Source organism: Bos indicus, chromosome 13 (genome assembly GCF_029378745.1).
Source record: "Bos indicus isolate NIAB-ARS_2022 breed Sahiwal x Tharparkar chromosome 13, NIAB-ARS_B.indTharparkar_mat_pri_1.0, whole genome shotgun sequence".
In the NCBI taxonomy this organism is placed as follows: Eukaryota; Metazoa; Chordata; class Mammalia; order Artiodactyla; family Bovidae; genus Bos; species Bos indicus.
The window spans coordinates 5,621,274-5,643,553 of record NC_091772.1 but is presented as its reverse complement, the minus strand read 5'-3'; the positions used below and the strand labels follow the sequence as shown (position 1 = coordinate 5,643,553).

General features: G+C 39.9%; 1 pseudogene; it reads right to left on the bottom strand.

Annotated features, from left to right (window-relative positions):
• Nucleotides 1-13,517: 13,517 nt before the first annotated feature.
• On the bottom strand, nt 13,518-16,166 carry LOC109567577 (large ribosomal subunit protein eL33 pseudogene; annotated as a pseudogene).
• Nucleotides 16,167-22,280: the final 6,114 nt, after the last annotated feature.

The window sequence follows — 22,280 nt, the reverse complement described above, 5'->3', positions numbered from 1 at the left end:
TGGCTACTGGGAAACAAAGATCCGGGAAAACTGACCTACATAAGTGACTTAACTGCCTCTTTACTGCACTCCTCCTCACTAGGAGGATGCTCACACCCTTTCTCTCTGGGTGTGCATCTCTTCCTTGCTTCTATCTTAACTAAACAAACCATTTCTCCGTGTTTTCTCCCACTTGCTGTTATGCTATGTCTCTAATAATAAACTTTGTACCTGCATTTACAGTTTCTGCCTCCATGATAAGTGTGTTTTTCACTGGGGGCAAAGGTCCAGGGAAAAAATAGTCTCTAGCCTCTAATCCTGCCTGGTGTGGTGGCTAGGATTCCTGGTTTTCATCCAGGCTACCCCAGTTCAATTCCTGGGCAGGGAATTAAGATCTTGTTTCATGCCATGGCTCACTGCTGTCTCACCAAGATCAATTTCACTGATGAAGAAACCAAGTTTAAGCACTCACTTTGCCTGAAGCTTTTCAGTAAGTAGACACAGGGTTCATTATGCAAATTAATGATTTCTGGCACCAAATAACATGTGGCTTTATTCTTTATTTTTCTCTGATAAAATGCTTCTGATAAGAATAAATCAGGAAAAAGTCAAATTCCTAGAAGCAAAGAGTACAGAAGTGGTTCCCAAGGTAAGAGGGTTGGAAGATTTGGAAGAGGTTGATAAAATGGTACAAACTTTTAACTATAAGATAAAAATAAGGCTCAAGGACTTAATGTAAAACATGGTGACTATAGTGGATAACATTGAGTAGCAAAATTGAAATTTTCTGAGTAGAACTTAAATATTCTCACCAAAAATGAATAAATGAATAAATAAATAAGGAAGGAAATAAGGAGATGGATGTGTTGATTAACCAGATAAGGGGGATTCTTTCACAATGTATACATTATACCAAAGCTCCACAATGTATACATTATATATCTTACAATTTTGTATGCAAATTTACCTCAATAAAGCTGAAAAAATATTAAGGTAAGGGAGGAAAAGGAAATATCAATTTCTAAAAAGAATACATTTCAAAGCATCAGAGAACATTTTGCTTTGTTCTCATGTTAATATCAAAATTGTATTTGCAGTGTCCACAGTCCATAGACACAGTCAGTGCCAACATGCGTGCCCTGGAATGAACATTAGGAATCCAGATATCTAATCGTGCTCTACCAAAAATCTATGTGTGGTTTAAAATCACTCTTACCTCTCCCAGCCACTAGTAGACATCATTAAATAAGCCTCTTGCCCATATACCATCTTTAAGGATCTCCTTCAGCTTTAGGTATGATAAATGGAATATTGTCTGCCATCAGTTCAGTTCAGTTCAGTCGCTCGGTCATGTCCGACTCTTTGCAACCCCATGAATCACAGCACGCCAGGCCTCCCTGTCCATCACCAACTCCCAGAATTCACCCAAACTCACGTCCATCGCGTCAGTGATGCCATCCAGCCATCTCATCCTCTGTCGTCCCCTTTTCCTCCTGTCCCCAATCCTTCCCAGCAATCAGGGTCTTTTCCAATGAGTCAACTCTTCGCATGAGGTGGCCAAAGTACTTGAGTTTCAGCTTTAGCATCATTCCTTCCAAAGAAATCCCAGGGCTGATCTCCTTCAGAATGGACTGGTTGGATCTTCTTGCAGTCCAAGGGACTCTCAAGAGTCTTCTCCAACACCACAGTTCAAAAGCATTAATTCTTCAGCGCTCAGCTTTCCTCACAGTCCAACTCTCATATTGTCTGCCATAGCAGTAAGCAAAGGACGTCAGAGTCATAAGCAGTTGCAGCCACCACTGATGCTGAACTGGTGAGCCCTGAGGAAACTCAGGATGTGAAAATATAAGATACTGGTCCCAGGTGGCTGAGATGCATTATCAGAGGAATGTTTTCAGTGAGCCCAGACTCTTCCATCTTCCCATCCATAGAAAGTGCTAAATTTCTTAACAAGACATATCTGATTTTCCTTTAATTAATAATAATCTTTTGACATTTGGACTACCTGCCCTTTGTTGCAAACACCTTGGCTTCCCCCTCACCTCTGCAAAGCAGTTCTCTCAGGGTTACTTGAGATGCTGCCAGGCTTGAAGTCCTAAAAATTCCTGAAGAATAAAACATAACTCTCAATTGTTAGGTTCTGAATAATTTTTTAGTTGACAGTTGGATTTCTTTAGGGTGGAAAGAACAATTACAAGCAGAAATATGACTGTGCTGTAGACAATACTTCCAGTGCCTTGTACCTATCATTTCAGCCTACCTGGTTTTACCTTGGTTTTACCTGATTTTACCCTACCTGCCTTATCCCTACAACTAGGGGTAAGATACAGGCAGTGAACAACAGCATCTCAGAGATGAAAGGTGGGCAGACCACAGGACCCCAAATCTCAGGGTGTTAATATTCCTGGGAGCAGTTTTTAATCATAGGTTGGAAGGAGCCATTGGTTAATTATTCCCAAGTCTACATCCTCCTGTGGCACCAGTCAGGGGCACTCTCCACACAGTTCACCAGAATCTCATCAGGACTGGCCCCATCTCCCAGCATAGTACAGTTCATTAGCAGACCTTGGTTGACTTTCTCCCACCCCCATCTCAATTTCCCAGCTACCCTGCTTGCACTTCCTACCATGCTCACCTCCAAATAAACCACTTGCACTGGTGTCCTTGTCTCAGGCTCTGCTCTTAAAGAACCCAAAGCAAGGTTTAGGCTTTAGAGAGGTGTCACTGTCTGAATACAGAATTGGGTGCTACACAACAGATTAGCAATTTGTGTACATGCAGTTAAACCCTTTTGGTTGTTTCCTTAATGTAATTTACTGTGACACCTTCTAGGTAGTTCTTTATGTGTACTTTCAAAGTTTAGATAGAGAGATGAGGCTCTGATATATTTATTGTGTGATATGGCCATTTCTATTGGAGAAGGAAATGGCAACCCACTCCAGTGTTCTTGCCTGGAGAATCCCAGGGATGGGGGAGCCTGGTGGGCTGCCATCTATGGGGTCGCACAGAGTTGGACATGACTGAAGCAACTTAGCAGCAGCATGGCCATTTCTATATAGCGGAATCCCCATAAAGCCATTTTTTAAATAGAGACTATTGGATACATCCCCTTTGCATTTGCTACAATTATAATTCATTGATTAACATCCCAAATCATATCCTTGCTTAACTAATTGATTTGAGGGTGAGGTGTTAAGGTGAAAATCTCCACCAAATTTCTTATTAGGTGATTTGACCACAATAGTGTCCTACCTTATGAGTCAGGACAATTTTGGTTGTCAATTTTAGAAACCTTCCTTGGAAGTTCGAAGGTGATCAACTATCCTGCTTTGGGGAGGATACTGGAAGAAACACAAACTGGAATAAAGATTGCCAGGAGAAATATCAATAACCTCAGATATGCAGATGACACCACCCTTATGGCAGAAAGTGAAGAGGAACTAAAAAGCCTCTTGATGAAAGTGAAAGTGGAGAGTGAAAAAGTTGGCTTAAAGCTCAACATTCAGAAAACGAAGATCAGGGCATCCGGTCCCACCACTTCATGGGAAATAGATGGGGAAACAGTAGAAACAGTGTCAGACTTTATTTTTCTGGGCTCCAAAATCACTGCAGATGGTGACTGCAGCCATGAAATTAAAAGATGCTTACTCCTTGGAAGGAAAGTTATGACTAACCTAGATAGCATATTCAAAAGCAGAGGCATTACTTTGCCAACAAAGGTTCGTCTAGTCAAGGCTATGGTTTTTCCTGTGGTCATGTATGGATGTGAGAGTTGGACTGTGAAGAAGGCTGAGCACCGAAGAATTGATGCTTTTGAACTGTGGTGTTAGAGAAGACTCTTGAGAGTCCCTTGGACTGCAAGGAGATCCAACCAGTCCATTCTCAAGGAGATCAGCCCTGGGTGTTCTTCGGAAGGACTGATGCTAAAGCTGAAACTCCAGTACTTTGGCCACCTCATGGGAAGAGTTGACTCATTGGAAAAGACTCAGATGCTGGGAGGGATTGGGGGCAAGAGGAGAAGGGGATGACAGAGGATGAGATGGCTGGATGGCATCACTGACTCGATGGACGTGAGTTTGAGTGAACTCCGGGAGTTGGTGATGGACAGGGAGGCCTGGCATGCTGTGATTCATGGGGTCGCAAAGAGTCGGACATGACTGAGCAACTGATTTGATCTGATCTGATCTGATCCTGATTTTAGCCCTGAAAATCTTACTTCCTTGGAAACACCTAAGTCATAGAACTGTTGCCCCATCTTTCTCCTTACCATTTAACCACCATTCTGTTTAGCCCTTCTTGATTGCTTTCATTGTTCAGTCAACTTTTTGTGATCTTATGAACTGCAGCACGCCAGGCCTCCCTGTCCTTCACCATCTACCAGTTTGCTTAAATTCACGTCCATTGAGTCAGCAATGCTATTCTTGGTAGTACACTCCATCCTCTCAGGGGATTCATTATTGCCCATATTTACAGGAACCACTTGATTGGAATCCAGGGAAAGAAGAATTATCCAGATGAGGGGGATGATACTGAGTTTTCCAAAAGAATTGGTATAGATCAGGGTGGGGGAAGAGGGAGGAGACTTGAATGGAGACAAATGTATGCAAAATATGATGTATTCTCTACTTTTTAAGAAATATTTCTCTTTCACTCCAGAGACCTTATCATCAATACAGGCAGACCTCAGAGGTACTGTGGGTTCAGTTCCAGACCGCAATAAAGTGAATCTCACAATAAAACAAGTCACAAACATTTTTCAGTTTCTCAGTGCATGTAAAAGTTATGTCTACACTCTACTTTAGTCTACTAAGTGCACAATAGCATGATACGTAAGATAGCTACGTGCATGCCTTAATTTAAAAAAAAAATTGTCAAAAAATGCTAACTATCATCTCACCTTTTGGTGAGTCACTGTAGTATACCAAAGTTCACTGGTCATGGATTATTGCAGCAGATATAATAATAATGGAAATGTGTGAATTATTGCAAGAATTACCAAAACATGACACAAAATGAGCAAACTCTGTTGGGAAATGGCACTAGTAAAGTTGCTTGACTTGTTGCCATGAAACCAATTTATAAAAACTACAGTATCTGTGAAATATACTAAAGTGCAATAAAACAGGGTAAACCTATGTTATTTATGTTTCTTTTGCTCCCTTTTTTTCCTCTATCTCCTACATGAGTCTTTCTTCCTCATTTTATATTCTGGTTCCAACCCTCTCATTTTCTTAGCACCCCTAGGGATTCACACTTCCCTCCATCTTCACACTTCCCTCCACCATCTGCACCACCAGGTCCAAGTAAAAATATTCTGCAAAAAATACGTTACTCTGAGAAAGAAATGTATAGATGCATTATAAGCTAAACATAAAAATATGTAATAGAAATTTTAAATGTATACCTTCTTCCTTTTGGCTCATTGTTCTGGTTAAAGCTATTTTCTCTAAAATTTTTAAATGCTCTTCTCTTAATTCATATAAAGCTTTTTGCTTACAAAAGTTGTGGCCAGAAGGCAGGCATTTTGAATAGAAAGCAGACATTTTAAATAGGGCCCTGTTTAGTGTCTAAAGTAGTAACTCACCACAGGCTTAAAATCCTACCAGATATATTGCTAAATGTGCTGAGTAGCCAACTATTGAACTTGAGATTTAATTTCCATGTTTAAGGTGGAAGTGGCAAAGCACAGAAACTCTGAAGGACCAACTTGACTAAAAACACTCTCCTCATCTTGACCAGACCCTACAAGGGCTTCTTCTAGACTCTAATTCAGAAGCCTTTCCTTTTTTGGAGCACCAACTTTAGGAACTTGTAATTGCTTTCTCTGCTTTTTGATATGTAAATCTTTTCTTAAATAGCCCCTTACCAGTTTTCCAAGCCAGAAATGTCTTTCTCAAGGATCCGGGAAACACTCCTTTTTTTTTTTTTTTTTTGCATTGAAGCATAATTTACAGTGTTAGTTGTACAACAAAGTGAATCAGTTATATAGACAGATACAGATATATGGATATTCTTTACCATTATAGTTTATTATAAGATATTTATTGCAAGGAAATATGGTTTCCTGTCCTGTACAATAGAATCTTATTGTTTATCTACTTTATATACAGAAGTTTATGTATGTTAATCCCAAACTCCAATTTATCCCTCTCCCATTTCCCCTTTGGTAACTATAAGATCATTTTCTATCTCTATGAGTCTGCTTCTGTTTTGTAAATAAGTCCACTTGTATCATGGTTTATTAGGTTCCACAAGCAAGTAATATCATGTGGTATTTGTCTTTTTCTTTTTGACTTACTTCACTTAATACGATAATCTTTAGGTCCATTCATGTTGCTACAAATAGCATTATTTCATTCTCTTTTATGGCTGCATATACATTGATTGTATATACACCGCATCTTTATCCATTCACCTGTCGATGTACATTTAGGTTGCTTCCATGTCTTAGCTATTATAAACAGTGCTGCTACAAACACTGGGGTGTGTGTGTCTTTTCAAATTATAGTATTCTCCAGATATATGACCAAGAGTGGGATTGCTAGATGCTATGATAGCTCTATTTTTAGTTTTTAAGGAACCTCCATAGTGGCTGCACCAATTTACATTACTAGCAGTGGAGTAGGAGGAAGGGGACATCTCCTTTAATCACCAAGAAGAGAGCACCTCTGTCTCCCAGTCTCTGTGGGAAGAGTAGATCCCTGACTTCTCAAGTTGTAAAATGACCTCTATCATGAAAACATAACAAAGATTACTTTTATTTCAGATAAAGCCCAGTTAGTAACCATGGTGAGCTATGATCTTCTCACCTCAGCTCTTAAAAACCTTACTCTCTTTTGCATCATCAGAGCTGAATTCAGAGTCGGCTCTGGCTTTTCTCCTATTGCAATTGCCTTGAATAAAGTCTTTCTTATCTATTTAACTTTCTCCAGGGACATCTTTGCTCTGACTGTCTACAGACATGCCGTCAATTAATAAATAAACTGTAATCACTATCAAGAACAATATGAGGCAAAATGGTGTATTAAGGAAAGTCTTTTTCCAGGACACCTCATCCTCCCACTCCTATCTGCTCAGGTTTACATAAAGAAACATACTCACTGCACCACATTTCTAAAATCGACCTGGAAACAGAGACTAACATTTATACGGAGGAAGCTTAACATATACCAAGCCCTGCTCTAAACATCTTCCATAAATTAACTTACTGAATCCTCAAACAACCTTGTGATATAAGCAAAATTTTTATCTCAATTTTTTACTTGAGGAAGCTGAGGTTCTGAAAGGTTAAATGTCATTTAACCAAAATCACGCAGTCAGGAAATTTCAGAGACGGGAATAGAATCTAAGCAGTTATACACGCTGAGTCCTGGGTTCACACCTTTGAGTGAATACACCAATTACAGATATCGCTGGCCTGAAGAGTCCCAAGTCCTCACATGTGCTCCTAGCCATAGCCTTTGGTAATCCCCTCCCATGCTGACTCTGCCCTTGACCATGTGACTTGCATTGTCCCATGATTACAATCAGCATCTTTATGAAATACCTGTGCATTTTGGTGTTCTCTCCTATGTCCCTTAGGGCTTCCCAGGTAGCTTAGTGGTAAAGAATCCACCTACCAATGCAGGAGAAACAGGAGGCATGGGTTCAATCCCTGGGTTGGAAAGATCACCTGTAGGAGGAAATGGGAACCTGCTCCACTAACCTTGCCTTGAAAACTCCATGGACAGAGGAGCCTGGCTGGCTATAGTCCATAGGGCCACAAAGAGCTGGACGTGACTGAGCACTCACACACACACATACGCAAAAACATTTCTATCACTTGCTACCAATATGGGAGTAATCTCAGGCTACCATACTGGAAAATTCTAGAAACAAAGATCAGAGACAATTTGCCCTAGCTGAGGTCATCCAACTAACCTATCAGCTGAATGCAGATGCATGAGAGAATCTAACCAAGATCAGCTAAAGGCCTGAAATATAGCAGCAAAACTCTCCTTTAAAAAATAATAAGCAGTTGTTACATTTCAGGTTTGTTTGCTACACAGATCAAATCAGTCGCTCAGTCGGGTCCGACTCTTTGCGACCCTATGAATCACAGCAAGCCAGGCCTCCCTGTCCATCACCAACTCCCGGAGTTCACTCAGACTCATGTCCATCGAGTCAGTGATGCCATCCAGCCATCTCATCCTCTGTCGTCCCCTTCTCTCTTGCCCCCAATCCCTCCCAGCATCAGAGTCCTTTCCAATGAGTCAACTCTTCGCATGAGGTGGCCAAAGTACTGGAGTTTCAGCTTTAGCATCATTCCTTCCAAAGAAATCCCAGGGCTAATCTCCTTGAGAATGGACTGGTTGGATCTTCTTGCAGTCCAAGGGACTCTCAAGAGTCTTCTCCAACACCACAGTTCAAAAGCATCAATTCTTTGGCACTCAGCCTTCTTCACAGTCCAACTCTCACATCCATACATGACCACAGGAAAAACCATAGCCTTGACTAGATGAACCTTTGTTGGCAAAGTAATGTCTCTGCTTTTGAATATGCTATCTAAGTTGGTCATAACTTTCCTTCCAAGGAGTAAGCGTCTTTTAATTTCATGGCTGCAGTCACCATCTGTAGTGATTTTGGAGCCCAGAAAAATAAAGTGTGACACTGTTTCCACTGTTTCCCCATCTATTTCCCATGAAGTGATGGGACCGGATGCCACGGTCTTCGTTTTCTGAATGTTGAGCTTTAAGCCAACTTTTCACTCTCTACTTTCACCTTCATCAAGAGGCTTTTGAGTTCCTCTTTACTTTCTGCCATAAGGGTGGTGTCATCTGCATATCTGAGGTTATTGATATTTCTCCCAGCAATCTTGATTCCAGCTTGTGTTTCTTCCAGTCCAGCGTTTCTCATGATGTACTCTGCATATAAGTTAAATAATCAGGGTGACAATATACAGCCTTGACGAACTCCTTTTCCTATTTGGAACCAGTTTGTTGTTCCATGTCCAGTTCTAACTGTTGCTTCCTGACCTGCATACGAATTTCTCAAGAGGCAGATCAGGTGGTCTGGTAATCCCATTTCTTTCAGAATTTTCCACAGTTTATTGTGATCCACACAGTCAAAGGCTTTGTCATAGTCAATAAAGCAGAAATAGCTGTTTTTCTGGAACTCTCTTGCTTTTTCCATGATCCAGTGGATGTTGGCAATTTGAGCTCTGGTTCCTCTGCCTTTTCTAAAACCAGCTTGAACATCAGGAAGTTCATGGATCACATATTGCTGAAGCCTGGCTTGGAGAATTTTGAGCATTACTTTACTAGCGTGTGAGATGAGTGCAATTGTGCAGTAGTTTGGGCATTCTTTGGCATTGCCTTTCGTTGGAATTGGAATGCAAACTGACCTTTTCCAGTCCTGTGGCCACTGCTGAGTTTTCCAAATTTGCTGACATATTGAGTGCAGCACTTTCACAGCATCATCTTTCAGGATTTGGAATAGCTCAACTGGAATTCAATCACCTCCACTAGCTTTGTTCATAGTGATGCTTTCTAAGGCCCACTTGACTTCACATTCCAGGATGTCTGGCTCTAGGTCAGTGATCACACTATCATGATTATCTGGGTCATGAAGATCTTTTTTGTACAGTTCTTCTGTGTATTCTTGCCATCTCTTCTTAATATCTTCTGCTTCTGTTAGGTCCATACCATTTCTGTCCTTTATCGAGCCCATCTTTGCATGAAATGTTCCTTTTGTATCTCTAATTTTCTTGACGAGATCTCTAGTCTTTCCCATTCTGTTGTTTTCCTCTATTTCTTTGCATTGATCGCTGAAGAAGGCTTTCTTATCTCTTCTTGCTATTCTTTGGAACTCTGCATTCAGATGTTTATATCTTTCCTTTTCTCCTTTGCTTTTCACTTCTCTTCTTTTCACAGCTATTTGTAAGGCCTCCCCAGACAGCCATTTTGCTTTTTTGCATTTCTTTTCCATGGGGATGGTCTTGATCCCTGTCTCCTGTACAATGTCATGAACCTCATTCCATAGCTCATCAGGCACTGTATCTATCAGATCTATGCCCTTAAATCTATTTCTCACTTCCACTGTATAATCATAAGGGATTTGATTTAGGTCATACCTGAATGGTCTAGTGGTTTTCCATACTTTCTTCAATTTAAGTCTGAATTTTGCAATAAGGAGTTCATGGTCTGAGCTACAGTCAGCTCCTGGTCTTGTTTTTGCCGACTGTATAGAGCTTCTCCATCTTTGGCTGCAAAGAATATAATCAATCTGATTTCAGTGTTGACCATCTGGTTATGTCCATGTATAGAGTCTTCTCTTGTGTTGTTGGAAGAGGGTGTTTGTTATGATCAGTGCATTTTCTTGGCAAAACTCTATTAGTCTTTGCCCTGCTTCATTCCGTATTTCAAGGCTAAATTTGTCTGTTACTCCAGGTGTTTCTTGACTTCCTACTTTTTCATTCCAGTCCCCTATAATGAAAAGGACATCTTTTTTGGGTGTTAGTTCTAAAGGGTCTTGTAGGTCTTCATAGAACCGTTCAACTTCAGCTTCTTCAGCATTACTGGTTGGGGCATAGACTTGGGTTACTGTGATATTGAATAGTTTGCCTTGGAAATGAACAGAGATCAGCTAAAGGCCTGAACCACAGCAGCAAAACTCTCCTGTAAAAAATAATAAGCAGTTGTTACGTTTCAGGTTTGTTTTCTGCACAACAACAGCTAATTTATTTAACTGTTTGCTTAAAATTCCAAGTCTTCAAAACTTTGGTGTCAACGTCTTGCCAGAGTCCTAAGTTTTATCTCAAGAGTATTCCATATCATGTTGGGTCACTCTAAGGAATGAGTTCTATGGAGCACCAGCACTCTATTATCTTATCAAAATCTTGATGAACCCTTCAAGTTTTTGGAGCCCTGTCATCTCTTCTATGAAGATTCTCAAGATCAATATCACCAGAAGAGTTGTATTACTGTTCCTAACTCCTATGGCATCTATGTTTTTGATCTGTCCTCATTTATTCAAGTTTTCCCCCTCCTGCTATGATGCAAAAGAGTACTTTAGAGCAGGGCAATATTTCGTCTATCTTTGGATTACCTACTAGCAGCCTGGTGCCTTGGCTCAAAACTGCTTGATGTAGCAGAAACTAATGCAGCATTGTAAAGCAACTATGTTGCTGCTGTTGTTCAGCTGCTCAGTCTTGACCAACTCTTCACAACCCCATGGACTACAGCATGCCAGGCTTCTCTGTCCTTCACTATCTCCAAGAGTTTGCTCAAATTCATGTCCATTGACTTGGTGATGTTATCTAATCATCTCATCCTCTGCTGCCCTCTTCTCCTTTTGCCTTCAATCTTTCCCAGCATCAGGGTCTTTTCCAAAGCAACTATACTCCAATAAAAAAGAAAAGAACATTGCAGAGTATTTTAAATAAATGTGGACCTTTAATGAATTTTAATAGTATAAAAAAACTGCTTGATAAAGTTTGGTCAATGATTTTATGTATTGGTTGGGACAGACTCATTGCTAAAGCAAATAATCCCCAAATTTCACCCAGGGACTAAAATATTTATTCCTTGCCCATGTTACAATCCAATGAGGGGTGATTAGTGGTTGAGTTGAGAAGGAGGAATTGTTTCATACAGTCATCCAGTGATCCAGGATCCTTCCATTTTGTCCATTGATCTCTATTTCCTTTGAGTCCTCATTACTTGACCAGCCGATACAAAAAGAGAACACAGATGGCTACCTGAGTGTTTGTCTATGAGGCAGCCTGGAAGTGATGCTTCCAGGCACATCACATCACAACCCAGGACTGAGTCACATGCTACATCCAACCACAAGGGAGGTTAGAAAATCTAAAATCTCAATGATGGAGAATCCTTTGTCTTACTGGTCCAAATTGGTGTTTGAATATCATGCCTCTCCAAAACTGCAGATGTGGACTAGCAAGTGGACTCAAGTTTGAGTCAAGGGAAAAATACTCTGTTTGGGCTCTGCCCCTAATTTTGTGGGCATGGTGATTTCCTTGGTTGCGATTTCCTCGGTTATGCTTTCTTCATCTTCAAATCATCATTGGGTTGGATTGTATTTACGCATCTTATGAATTTCTGTCCTGATCTATAATTCTATGGGCCTCTCATCTCTGCCTTGGTTGCTCTCACAACTTCATAGACTATTTTTGGTCTGAAGATTTTACTGTTTTGCAATTCAAGAATTTCAGGGTCTCTGAGTCAGTGTCACTCTAAAGTCATTTGAGTGACAATTTTAATTCTAAAAAATGTCATCTGATGACAATTAGGGCATTACCACCTATAACAGACACCGTTTTGCTCTGGTCATGTTCTCTACCCCCATTCTACAGCTTCTGCTTGTCTTACAGACTGGGTTTCAGAGGTCAACCATTGGGCTATTGGAATTGCTTCACCAGTCTTCACACAGAACTAGCAGTCTCTGTTAGATCATATCCCTGGCATAGCCGATGACCTACTGGGGGAGTAAGAATCTTAGATTGTTTGCCTGTGAGCATAACTTCTTTTTTTTTTTTTCTGACAAGCCAATTTATTGTCTCTACAATGAACAGAAATAAAACTTACAAATAACTGGATTAACTCTGTGTCACTACAATAATCATTTTTAACCACATTACACACTCAATACAATGAGACCATCTATTTGCATGTAGCACTTTCTAATCATCTTTTTAAAGTTGGATTTTTTTTTTTTTTTACTTTTTTTATCCTGATAACCAAAGGACTGTATTTTCTTAAAGTACCGTTTTAAAAAATAAACTACAGCAAAGGCAAAACAAACCCTAAAAACCTAACAGCTCTGTGTTTCTCTCCAAATAACTGACGAACACATTTAAACAAGTGGAGGTCTTTTAAAGGAGGCCACCGGACTAAGCTGGGTTATAGAAAAGCTACAAGTGTGACAGCATCCATGGCTGCAATGCCAGAACAGGGACGTGGACGTAGCTTCCCTAGAGTCTGCGCCTGGTAAGCACTGCTCAGAGGAGCTATGAGGCTCTCCCAGTCTTACTGACGTCGTGCAGGCTAGGGCTGCTGGGTGAAGGGAGAATCAGCACACCTTTCCAGCCTGGGAGGTTATGTATACTTACCTGATTTCATCATTATGAATACACCTACAGCCACGTATGTAGGCTACCAATTTGTAACTGCACCACAGTGAGGTACTCGGCAATCTTTGGTGCTGTGCCATGATAGCACATTTGCTAGCTGACTTTCGATGCTGCTACAATGAAAAGTATTTAACTTATAGGACGTAAGGCATATTGGAGTATTCAGCAAAGTAAGTAACACTGATCATTGTGAAATTAAAAAAAATATAGAAACATTTATACCTACTACTAGGTACTACTATGTACTATGTAGTACTATGTACTACATAACTTCTTTTGAGATGTAATTTCGGCTCCAGAGCTCTCCAATGGGATTAGGCTGAGACTGGGATTTTACCTGAAAGTGAGTTTGTTTGTTTGTTTAACCAAGAAAAAATCCACACTTTCATTTATTTACTTTTCAGTTAGTTTAAATCCTTGAACGGTACCGCATCACACAGATTCTATGCCCAGTGGCTCTAACAGGACAATTGCTTTGGAATTTGGCCTGAACCATGCCACTGTTTCCATGAGCCTGAGTTATCTTTCCCCAGATCACTCTGGTTTTGTAAGATTTTCCACCAGTAGTTACTGTGTTCTTCTTTGCTTTGTGCACACAAGCACATCTCTTGCTTAAGTAGCATTCAGTTTCATCTCGAGCACACACACCTTCAGTTTTCAGAAGAGCTGAGTGCTCGCTCTGGTTCCATAGACCCTGCTCATAGCTAGCAAAAATCACCTTGGACCACAGCCTTCTATGTTTCCTTTTAGAAACCCATCAGGCCTCCACAGGGTCCAAGATGGCTGAAAGACTAAAATGAGCTATTGATTGACCTCTTTCCCTTCTCTGTCTTCCTTCATCCACCTAACTTCTCTTAAGGGTGTTTCCTTAATAAATCACTTGCATCTGGATCCCTGTCTCAGGATTTGCTTTTGTGGAATTTGTCCTAAGATGCCATCTTCTGTAATAATTTTGATGTCTTATCAAGCATCTCAACACGTTAGGCTCACTAGCATCATGCTGACTTTCCCATCCTTCCCAGTTTCCCCAGTGTTTCATCCTGAGCTAACTGTTATTTGTTCATGTTGCTGTTCTTCCATCTATTAATATGTTCTTCTCATTGCCCCATCCACCCATCCTTTACGACTCATCTAAAATATGACCAGTGCTGGAGAACATCCACAAGTTTTCTTCCTTCCTTCCAACTCCAGGAAGAGTTTCTCACTTCCTCTGTAAAAATAAAAACAGCTCAAACATAGTTCTTTAAAAATACACAATAAAGTGATTAGAAGCCTGACCTCAGCAGATGAAATGATGGGCAAGTTTAAATAACTTCCCAAGGCTCCAGCTTATTTACCGATGAGGAAGATACGATCCTATTTTCTTTACAAATGAATATAAGGTGCTTGGCAGAGTATGTGAAACATTGTATGTGCTAAATTTATCATCTATGAGAGAATTATATTTGTTTCTCTGAAACCTAATTGGATTTCAAAGTTGTAAATACTGAATCTTGTTTATCTCTGTATAACTGATAGACAGTGTCTGGCATGGTAGATACCCAATAAATAGTTGATGAATAAATAAATGGTATGCAGGCACTGAGTACTGAGGCCAGTTCCTCTTATTTTTCTGTCTTAGAATATAGCTCTTCTACACACATACAACCAAGAAACAAACTCTGGAAATCTGCTTCAAAATTCAAACAGGAGAATGTAACAGTAAACATTCTGGTACTTGTGATATTTTCATTCTCTCTTTATCTTGTATTCTCTCTCTATCTTACTTTCACTCTCAAACAGTGGAAGTTTTCCCTTTTTTATTTGAAAAAAAAAATGGCCCAATATATACAAATACAGGACTTTTTCAAGCTAATATTTATTAGTACGTGTATGTTCTCTCTCTTTCATTTGCTCTCTTCTTCTCTCTCTCTTCCTCCTTCCCTCTCTCTTCCCATTCCTCCCTCTGTGTTTCAGAAATCTAGAAATGAGATGTGACTTAGTAGTCTACTTTCTCCCTTTTTATTTTTGATGACTTTTGAAAACCTGTGACCCTAAAAACCTTAACTGCCCAAAATGAGATTCTTCATTTTCAAAAGATGCTAGAAAAAGCATTATTTTAATACATGGACTTCATCAAAATGACTCTTCCCTGAGACTTTGTAGAGATTTCAGAAGAGAGCTTTCCATTTAGTGAGTTATTCTAAAGTTCTTGGAAGTGAATTGAAAGTTGCTCAGTCGTGTCTAATTCTGCAACCCCATGAACTATACAGTCCATGGAATTCTCAGGCCAGAATACTGGAGTGGGTAGCCTTTCCCTTCTCCAGGAGATCTTCCCAAGCCAGGGATCATATCCAGGTCTCCCACATTGTAGGTGGATTTTTTACCAGCTGAGACACAAGGGAACCCCAAGAATACTGGAGTGGGTAGCCTATCCCTTCTCTAGTGGATCTTCCCAGCCCAGGAATTGAACCAGGGTCTCCTGCATTGCAGGCAGATTCTTTACCAACTGAGCTATCAGGCAAGCTTGGAAGCTTTCTTTAAAAAGTTTTTAGATTCTCAAAGAGTTTGGGGACAGTTTCTAGTACTGAAAATTACTAGAAGATGATTGTAGTATATAAGGAGATTAACTCATGAAATCATAGCCCTGTTTGTCCCTACATAACGTGTAGAATTAGTCAGTAATATCTGTAATGATATAGATGATGATGGCAGATATAGGCTACATTTTCCTGTAGCAGTCACTGTAGCTGAAGATGATTTTTCTCTTCCTAACCCCTGTGGTGTTTCATGTTTGTCATTAACCACACATTCATTTGCACCCTGATGTAGAGTTCCATTTGTATCTTTGTTCCTTTATAAGATCATAAGGTTTCACCAAAGTCTAACACTGAATCATGGGTACACTAGGAGTTTTTAAACATTGGCTGAATGAATGAAAATGACTGGGACGTGCCTTGTAAACTTATTGATAAATCAGTGAAATACTCTGGGCAGCACATCTTTCATCATTATAAGATAACATATAGATTCATTTGACTCACACAAGCATATCGATCATATTAATGACCAAGAGCATTGAGCGTCCCTTCTCTAAATATATGCAATTTTGTCTTCCAAAGAATTTAAAATTTTTAAACCTGTAACCAATTTTCTTCACATATTCACATCCCCATGAAATCAGACAATGGAAAGAAGAGAGAGCACAGGGCATGCCACACAAAACGCATCTAAACCCAGCTCCTATCTACAGCTCTCTCCCGGCTGATGGAACAAAACCAGCTTTGACTGTAATACTCTACACAAGTGAATGAAACTTCACCCTTCAGTCAGGTCCTTAGGGGAATATACTCATTTCCTTTCTTCTCATTTCCTAATTAGAATCTCTTGTCCAGTCACTCTGCTACCAGAATTCCGTGTCTGACTCAGTATGAGGTGTCTAGTTACGCTTTTTGCATCTACATATTAATTTCCTCTGGGCATCTGGCTGATATTACAGAGAACATTCCCTGCTAGTCCATTCCCCTGTTGAGCCTGAAATCAATTTTATGACAATCCCAAACCACTCTTCCATCTATGGTTCCTTGATTCTATTCACTGGGGTAGCAGTAAAATTAATCTTAAGGTAAAGATACTTTACTAGATTGAAGATTCTTCTTTTCAGTGGTTTGAATATGTCAGTGAAAGAAACTTAGAGTAATTTAAGATTCTGTAGGATTCGGTAAACATCTTATTTTCACACAGTGAATAGTTTCCTCCATGTATAAAGATTAGTTTTATAAATTTTTCAGTAGAAGATACCTAAGTTTTACCAATTCATTCTAAAAATCGGGAACTAGAATGGCCAAGATGGTGCAGGAAGAAGACCCTGGGCTCACTTTCTCGAGTGGGCATATCAAGAGAAAAACTACAGGGCAACTGTTGATGAGAAAACTAGTAGAAAATGCCCACACCTGAAGACATGAAGAACTACAATGAGACAGATAGGAGGTACAGAGATGGGATATAATCAAGACCCATACTCTCCAAAGAGTGACCACAAACAAAAGGATAATTACAAGTCAGAGGTTCTGACTTGGAATGCGTTTGAGCTGCACATTAGGCTCCCCAGCTTGGGGTTTCTGCACTGGGAAGATGAGTCCCCAGAATGTTTGGCTCTGAAGGTCAGTGAGATTTCCTTTTGGGAGAGCCAGAGGGCCAGAGGAAATAGACTCCACTCTTAAAGAGTGTACACAAAGTCTCACCTCCCCCTGGACCTAGGGCAGAAGCAGTCATTTGAAAGGAGCCTGGTCAGACCCACCTGCTGGCATTCCCCTAGCCCTCCTTGGAAGTCATGCAGCTCTGGAGGGAAGGTCCTGACTGGAGGCAGGTTCCCACTCAAGATTTGACATCTATGTCTCTGTATGGTGTTTTTCTTTGTTTGTTTGTTTTTTTTTTTTTCTGATGTAGAAGCCATTTCGGCTAATGGATCAAACTTCAGTGAACCAAGAATAGGAAGAGGCAGACAAACTTTCCTTTTTCTTCCCCTCTCCGGGGAACAGTTATAAAGTATATTTTATAAAGTCTCCCAGAGCATCTCAACAGGGTTAAATCCCAGTTGCACAAGGAAGCAGGTCAGCAATCAATGTTCCCATTACTGACTTTCTTCTTTCCTCTCTCACTTCTCTGCTTCATTGAGAATCTGAGATCACACATAAAATAAGGTGCCTCCACTTAAAATGCTTGTTTTAGTGTTTGTTTTAGGTCACTCTTTAAATCAAGACACTTTTTAAGGGAATACTGTCTTAATATAATAGAATATATATTTAATGATCATTTTTTTTTACTAGTTTTTACTAAATTATATTTTGAAGCATAAAGCTACCAAACATTCCTCACTGTACAGTCTCAAAAAATGCAATAGACCATGCCCCTCAAAGAACCATTTTATAAATACTTACTTTTAAATGATAATTTTTCAAAGATGGAAGCACTGGTTAAACATAGATCCATCCCCCTTCTAGAAGCATGAGGGGATTTTTCTCATGCTTCTGAGAATCTGAGATTATGGGAATCTGGTAGGGCTCCTGGAAATAAAACTCATAAGTGTTCTGCACCCGTCTTCCCCACTCACCATGACTGGGTTCCCCTGGAGTTTTTAACTCTTAGGCCTGTCCCCACTAAACCAATTCATCAATTATAGTTGTGGGTTTTCTGTCCCAGCTGTGGTTCTTACAAAGACTTTTGCTTATAACTTAATTATCTGGTAAGTTGTGATCCACTGGATTTGCCTGTCCATCTCCAATTTTGGGGGCAGTGGTTTATCCTTGTGACCTCAATTTTATGACAGAGCTGAGAAGAATTGTTGATTTTCAGTTTGTTCAGCTTTTTATTTATTGTTATAGTGGAGTGATCACTTCCAAGCTCTATGCATGCTGGGCCAGATACCAAAAGTGCACTTACTTTTTTTTTTTTCCTTAATGAGTTGTGTTTCTTTTATGAGTTTGATGAGCTCCTTCTTTCTCTCCCTCGCCTCTTTATTTCTCTTTTTCCACTCTAAATTTTCTTAGCCAAAGCTGTCTTTACTGTTCTGATTAAAAGTGGCTTCTTTCACTGATGTTTTCTTCCCTGTGATTATGGTTATTAACCTTCTCTACCCCAAGTCCATTGGGCCTAAAACTCATTATTGCATCTTAAATGTTCTCTTTACCCTACTTATAAAGAAAGCTGTCACAGTGACTCAGTCATTAGGAATTCTTTCTTTATACAGTGACATACCACATAATCATTTCAAACACTTACAGGGCATATGTGACAATTACAGGATGCAAAAAGCAATGAGTGAATTGTGATGGCCACTTAAGGCCTTTTTGAAGACTTTTCTCTGCTCATCAGAAGAAGAAATAAAACCCAAGCAGAGGTGCCATGTTATCTGCAATTTGTAGCCTTGTACTGGATAGCATGTACAAGGGACTTCCCAGGTGGCTCTAGTGGTAAAGAATCTGCCTGAAAATAGAGGAGACAAAAGAGATGCAGGTTCAATCCCTAGGTTGGGAAAATCCCACATAGGAAATGCAACCCATTCTAGTACTCTTGCCTGGAAAATTCCATGGACAGAAGAGCCTGATGGGCAACAGTCCATGGGGTTGTAAAGAGCCAGACATGACTGAGCAACTGAACTCACACACACACTGGTTACCATAAGTACTTTGAATTCCTAAGGAACAGTCTGACTGATTGGGTATCTCAATTTCCCTTACTTTGGCTTTCATATCAATATATAAATAGATAAAATGTATTTTCATCTTGCCCCGTCCTAGACATTTTTACAGACTTGTCAGCTTTGAGCAATCAAATTACAGTAAATTCAGGGTTATCCCACTAGGCCAGGGAATAATCTTGTCTAGTTAATCATGTTACTTTATTAATTGAGACACACAGGTTTTCAAATAATTAAGAAATATATCTCACACAGGTTCTGTGTTAAATGCAATCTAATTTTCTTTGATGATTAAGAGGGCATTTTTACCCTTATGCCACTTAATCATCATCATTAGGAAAATCATTTGCCAGTTAAGCAGGATTTCCAGTCAATAATATGCAGATTAAACAGTTTTTAGAACCTAATACACCAAGCTCCATTCTTTCAGAAGTTTTTCATATTCTCTACAATTTAAATCAAAGATCACATTTCTAAAGTTATATGTCTTCCTCCCATGATCTCCCCAGATGACACAGATTTCTTCAAAGTTGTGTTTTCTTCTGTAAACGAAGGGCCAGGAATAATGTCTGACACATATTAAAAGCTTAATAAGTATGTGTGGATCACAATAAACTGTGGAAAATTCTGAAAGAGATGGGAATACCAGACCACCTGATCTGCCTCTTCAGAAACCTGTATGCAGGTCAGGAAGCAACAGTGAGAACTGGACATGGAACAACAGACTGGTTCCAAATAGGAAAGGGAGTACGTCAAGGCTGTATATTGTCACCCTGATTATTTAACTTATATGCAGAGTACATCATGAGAAATGCTGGACTGCAAGAAACACAAGCTGGAATCAAGATTGCCGGGAGAAATATCAATAACCTCAGATATGCAGATGACACCACCCTTATGGCAGAAAGTGAAGAGGAACTAAAAAGCCTCTTGATGAAAGTGAAAGTGGAGAGTGAAAAAGTTGGCTTAAAGCTCAACATTCAGAAAACGAAGATCATGACATCCGGTCCCATCACTTCATGGGAAATAGATGGGGAAACAGTGGAAACAGTGTCACACTTTATTTTTCTGAGCTCCAAAATCACTGCAGATGGTGACTGCAGCCATGAAATTAAAAGACACTTACTCCTTGGAAGGAAAGTTATGACCAACCTAGATAGCATATTCAAAAGCAGAGACATTACTTTGCCAACAAAGGTTCGTCTAGTCAAGGCTATGGTTTTTCCTGTGGTCATGTATGGATGTGAGAGTTGGACTGTGAAGAAGGCTGAGCGCCGAAGAATTGATGCTTTTGAACTGTGGTGTTGGAGAAGACTCTTGAGAGTCCCTTGGACTGCAAGGAGATCCAACCAGTCCATTCTGAAGGAGATCAGCCCTGGGATTTCTTTGGAAGGAATGATGTTAAAGCTGAAACTCCAGTACTTTGGCCACCTCATGCGAAGAGTTGACTCATTGGAAAAGACTCTGATGCTGGGAGGGATTGGAGCAAGAGGAGAAGGGGACGGCAGAGGATGAGATGGCTGGATGGCATCATGGACTTGATGGACATGAGTCTGAGTGAACTCCGGGAGTTGGTGATGGACAGGGAGGCCTGGCGTACTGCAATTCATAGGGTCTCAAAGAGTCAGACACGACTGAGCGACTGATCTGATCTGATCTGATGTGAAGTATGTGTTGAATCTAGGAATGAATGATTATGTTCATAAAATGTGTTTTGAGGCATCCTCCTTACTCAAAGGAGAACCATTAACTCTACCTGAGGCTTTCAGTTTTGCATGCTGCCATTCCTACTGGACTATCCAGAGGATTCTTAGAAAACAACCATTGCTTAATTTCTTCAGACCGTTTAGGGAACAAACCTCAGAAATGGTATAGAATTACCACATTGTCTCTCTATAAAGGCTTCTCATGTCAATTTATGAATAGCATCTCAATATCAAATATTATCTCATAGAAGTACTTCTTTCTGCTGACCAATGCCACTAACGGTAGCCCTTGCAGAAGCAATGTTGATCATGTGATGTCTCCCACCTGCCCTCAGTAGGCCCTTCCACTCAGTAGTCAGAGCCACCTCAGAGAAGCCTGAATTGCATTGCTTAAATATTTATTTACCCACTGTACTGGGTCTTAGTTGTGGCATGCAGTGTCTTTAGTTGCAGCGTGTGAGATCAAATTCTGGCTCCCTGTACTGATGGCACCCAAGTCTTATCCACTGGACCACCAGGAAAGTCCCTGAAATCCATGTAAGGGGAAAGCCTGTTTGTTCTTTCACTAAGAGGATTTAGATTCCAAGCCTCAAGTAGGTAAGAACAATGGCTTATATTCTTCCTTAGGTGGGTTTCTGAGAGTAGATTTGAGACAAATGAAGGTAAGCAGATTCACAAAGAGCTCTGAAGCCAGAGATTTTAGATCTGAGGCCTGGGGGCCTAAGAGTCAGGAGAGGATGAAAGAAAACAAAACAAATGCAGCCTTAATCTACCCATCTGGGGGTAATTTGAATATACAATAGCTTTTACACAGAGTTGAAAGTTTGTTCTTTAAACCTTTGGTTACCACCTGCTTCCAAACTGTCTTACAAAATGGAAGATGCTTTTTCCAAAGGAAAAGATGCTTTTGTTTTTCAAAATTTACATTTTCACTTGGAAAAAGTAGAAAGACTAAGAAAAATTTCTATTAAATTCATGAATGTACTACATAACTAATATTTTGCATCTCTTAACTTTTTTGTCTTGGATTCCTCTTCATTCTTATCTATTGACCACAGTCTGCACATATTAAGCAAGACACAGTGTACCTCTGGTATTTCCATAAGTGCCTCTATTTTCTTTTCTTTCTCAAACTTTGCACCCTAACTTTCATCACATTTGTTTTAAACATGATGATTATATCCAATCTAGTTTCAAATAGCTGTGACCATTTCAGCCTGTGAATCTCAAATAGTAACAACTCACTAAGTCACACATAATTTTTTCCTCTTGCACTGAATATTCATTC